Genomic DNA, 4,810 nt, shown 5'->3' on the forward strand with positions numbered 1-4,810 from the left:
ATTTATGTTATAAATGCCATTTCTCTCAACTTGGCAAATACTTTCTTTTCTCCACACTATTTTTATTATCTATGTCATTTAATTTGATGAGTGAGAGTATTGTCATGGCTTTGTTGAGTCAGTCAGGTGTGCTTTATTTTGCTATATCTTTTCTTTATCTTGGTTGGTGGAGTTTTTTCATTTGTGGTGGTATGGTTTTTCTTTTGCTTTGCTAAGGGTGTAGGATTTTGTAGTTACAAAAAAAGTAAGAGAGTTGTATGGATTAAACCAGAGACTATTTGATCACACAAGGGAAGTACGATTCTTGCAAATATTTTTCCCTTGTTCATATATTAATAGCATAAATTTATGCACTATATTAACAGCGTATTGCATATTATGCAGATCGTATAGCATAATATTTAAATGTTTTTCTCAAAGACATCTGTAAAATATTCTGATAATTTGAATTAGTGAGGTGCACTCATGTGCTTACACTCGGTGATCCAGCCTAATTAAAACTGTGCAGACGCATAATTGCAATTCACTTAATTCACCACTTCCCTCTAATCCTCTTTAAAGATGCTGATTCCTCTATCTAAAGAAAACAGAACAGCTACATATAGTAACAATTTTACATATCCAACTTGATAAAGCCATATGGATGGGGACAGGGACGGTCACCCCTACTCCCACCTATTCATCCCCGTCCTCGTCCTCGTCCTCGTCCTCGTCTCCACCACCAAGCCAACTCTCAAAAATAGCTCCTACAAATGACTATTCATCTGTTACTTTGGTTAACAGTCTCTTACAAAATACATTGATGGATTGAATAATGTTCTGCTTGTTGGGTCATGTTCAAATACTCAAATCAGAGTTACCATAAGTAAAACCATCGTAATTCTCGATCTGCTACAGTAGATACAAGTGGATCTAGTGATGGATGGGTATAGTGAACCCACTTGTGGAGTGGAGGTTGTAACCAATGCGCACAAAAGAAGGCCAAAAATAGGTAGATAAGTTGGCTGTTTAAACTCCCTACTTTCTCTGACGCTGACTTTATGCCAACTCTACTTACAACCACACCTCACTTACCCACCCCTCTCATCACTTGTCAATTCTTAACCAATCCTTAAAAACTACCTCTACCTACACACATGTTCCCCAATTATTTTCCTAATTCTGACATATAATTATTCATTTCTTCACCTCGTATACTTCTATTCCCCATAAAGATCTCAAAGGATTGACATCCACTTAAAAACATATAGGCAAATGTAAATATTGTGTGGCCAATATCCGTTGCTTGAAAATGAAATGTAAGCTCAAGTGCAAAGCCACTAGCATCATGAATTTCACAGAATGTTTCTAATAGTACTTAATTAAGTTTGCCACTCTCATAAAATGCAGGCATTGATAGATTTTAGGTGAGTTGATTTTACTTTCCTTTACAAGACTAATCTAAATTAAACCAAACTAGTTGCACACTTTCACTAATTGCAATAAATCTCAGAGATTTGACAAATAGATCACCAAAAGTCAGCATGCATTATTAATGTACTAGTATACTACTAGTATGAAAATTAAAATTGACTTTTGGAGTTTACCTAGCCCAAAGAGAGGAATCTATCTATTTACTTGCAAGGATCTACTGCATTTCCTAACAGATTTTCAATTTCCTGCAAGTTGTTCACGTCAACTAAAACTGTCTCAGATAATGAAATGCACATTATGGCCCCCAACAAGTTTAGGCTTCATACCTGGATTAAGCAAACCACGTGCACCACGCTATGTGCCAAGAGTTAATTTCTGGATAATGAAGAGCAAGATTTCTTATGTACTAATACTCCACCTAACTGTCGTCATGACAATCTTTAACAGTCTAGGAAGCAGTCTGTAGAGATTGGAATTAGAAACACATCTCTTTCGACTCATACTATAATTAGAAACTAGAAAACAAAGGCTCCACATCTTGCTCCTAAATATAGTAACTATGTTTTCCACCACAAATTTCAACTAGATTTAGGTTTTCAGTTGTTTCCAGCTTTAGTTATGCAATGAAAAGCAGCCATCGCTGTTTGGAAAGCTCCTAGACACCAACAAGTAGCTCCCAACATTTTTCAAGAAAAAGAAACCTTGCCACTGCGATTCCTTGGCGCATGTTCAAAACAGAGAAAAGAATGATTACAAAGCTGAAGCTCTGGAGCTCTTATTCTTAATAAGGAACTGCTTTGTTGCATCAGATGCAATAATGACAACGATAAGCTCGGGATATACTTGCTCGCCACGCCATGGCGGTGGCATTTAGTCAGAAATCCGCCATAGCCGTTATTTATTAACCACCAATAGCTGATCTAACAGATTTAGATATCATAATACAGTGCTAACTGCTGCTAATCTCTATGTACTATCAATCTGCAGGCACTTGATAGCCTTCAGGCTCCGGCTCTTTCTGTCCATATTCTCTGAAGTTCTTTCACTAAGTAATAGTCGCACAAGCAAGTATTAATATTGTGAATACCAAAAACCCCTTTGAACTATTTCAAAATATCACTTTATAATTTGCAAATACCTTTTATAAAACCTTTTGAAACTACTATAGTTTGAGCGAGCTACTTGAAATTTATATCGATTTTGCAAACCAGACCTTGAAAATACAATTTCCAGGATAACGGCACACTTCAAGAGGTGTAGTAGTTTCTGTCATGAGTAGCATTTTTACTTACTTTTCTGAAAGAAAGCAAAGATCTGTTTACGTTCATAATATCCAAAACTGATAGGTGAATTAAGAAGCTAGATAAGCGAGAAGAAGTTGTAGATTCACATTGAATGCACTCACTATTAACATCTAAATTGATAACCAATCATCATGTCATATGTTTGTCAACTCATTCGCATACCAAGTTACAACTTCAAAGTTCACATTGTGCCAATGCTTACTTTACATCTTTGATCCCTTCTACCTATCTTGTTGCATTTTCAAAACACCCTCCACAGTGACCATGACAAGAATTTGTTACTCCATCCGTCCGCCATTAAGGAGTCCCATTTATGGGCGACGCGGGTTTTAAGAAATGTTAAGAAAAGTGGGTGGAAAAAAGTTAGTGGAATATGAGTCCCACTTGTATATACTCCCTCCGTCCCATAGTAGATGTCACACTTTTATTTTTAATTTGTCTCACAAAAGGTGTCACATTTCCTCTTTTGGAAAAAGTTTCTTCTCACATCAATTATAAAATCATATTTTCACATACAAAATAACGTCTCCTAAGATCTCATGTCATCTCCCAAGTGTGACATCTACTATGAGACGGAGGGAGTATTAGTTCTAAATGAAATGTGAGTAGAATGAGTTAGTGGAAGGTGAGACCTTATTACCATTTATGATAAAAGTGAACCGGTACTCCTATTGGCGGACGGACTAAAATGGAAAAACGGGACTCCTATTCGTGGATCAAAATCTCCCCTGTAGTTATGGAATTCTTAGAAGTTTGGACTTGTAAAGATTTCAGTACATGAAATGAAGCTTAGTTCAAGATGGTAACTAGATATCGAGACTACACAATTAAGTTCCTATTCCTAATTATGAGCATCTAATTTAGAGAGGTGCAAACGTTCAATGGAAAATGTCCCAAGAAATAGAACTGGACAGCCCATTTGCAATTAGAACTTGAAGTATAAAAGAATTGAGCTCTCTTAGTTATACCAGTAGAACGGATAATTACGAGATTTAACAGTCTTCAACTGGTAAGGAAATGGTAACAAGCGTTATGTTATGACAAACACACATGGGGAGTACTTGTTCATAGAAGCAGCAAATAAGAAGTTCTTAACTCTTATTCTCTCCAAAAAGTAAGAATAACAGAGACAAGCAGAGTTCGATTCACTTGCAACAAATCAATAATTACCTGAATTAGAGTGTGAATTTCAAATCCATGGGATGGAAAAAAAAGTAAAATGAGTAGAGCAAAAAAAAGCACAAATTAGAAAAGCAGCATACCTCTAACACAAGCCAATTGGCTTTGCAAGTAGAAAGATTGAGTTCTTGACAGCCTGCATAACACACAATGTAAGCGCAATATAAGGCTCACATTATCTTAAGTAAATGCTAATTAACAAATGAAATTAACTTGACAATTTGAAGGGATGCCCAAGAATGTGCGTGCATCTAATGAAGAGGTTTGGGTTGTTAGCAAAAATATCGATAATCTCAATATTTCTATCGAAATGTTAATATTGGTTCGGAATTTTGGTTTACAAACTTTCGAATCGTCCATGCACTGACGGCATCCCTTAAAACTGCTCAAGTTGTTTATGCGTCTCAAATTGCATTTCTTAGTATTCCCTTTACACGATCCGTAGAATAATAATTCTGATTTGATCCACTAAATCGATGTCATAGTCTTTATATTTTTACAAATTATCGTTAGTTCATTTTAATCTATTTTTTTAATGTAAGATATGGCCATATCTTACATTAGAATTTGGGTGTAATTTTGTGCATATAGACAAATTAATTCATTTTTTTTACATTTCTTGCAAATCACTGAAATTTAGAGTATTTGAAAATTGAAATGATAAGGACCACGATGTAACCCTTACTATAGTGCAAATTAAATTTTGGCTCTCGTAAATGCAAATTATTTTCAGTTGATTGACATAAAAGTACTGGTCACTCCGTGATGAACGAACTTGTTCCATGATACAGTGAATAAAAAAATAATTATGAGATTTGACTCATCTCTAATTATATTAATATTACTTTAAGTTCATAAAATCAATGTATTATGAAGGTTACCCACTTTTCAATTAAGTTAGTTGAAATAGTACT

General features: G+C 35.2%; 1 long non-coding RNA gene across 1 annotated transcript; it reads right to left on the reverse strand.

The window, feature by feature from the left end:
- Positions 1–423: 423 nt before the first annotated feature.
- On the reverse strand, positions 424–4,230 carry LOC121804045. The gene is made up of 3 exons (XR_006051111.1): positions 4,110–4,230; positions 3,980–4,032; positions 424–746 (listed from the first exon to the last, which is right to left on the reverse strand). It is a non-coding gene; the product is annotated as an uncharacterized LOC121804045 (long non-coding RNA).
- Positions 4,231–4,810: the final 580 nt, after the last annotated feature.

Source organism: Salvia splendens, chromosome 1 (genome assembly GCF_004379255.2).
Source record: "Salvia splendens isolate huo1 chromosome 1, SspV2, whole genome shotgun sequence".
NCBI classification, from domain to species: Eukaryota; Viridiplantae; Streptophyta; class Magnoliopsida; order Lamiales; family Lamiaceae; genus Salvia; species Salvia splendens.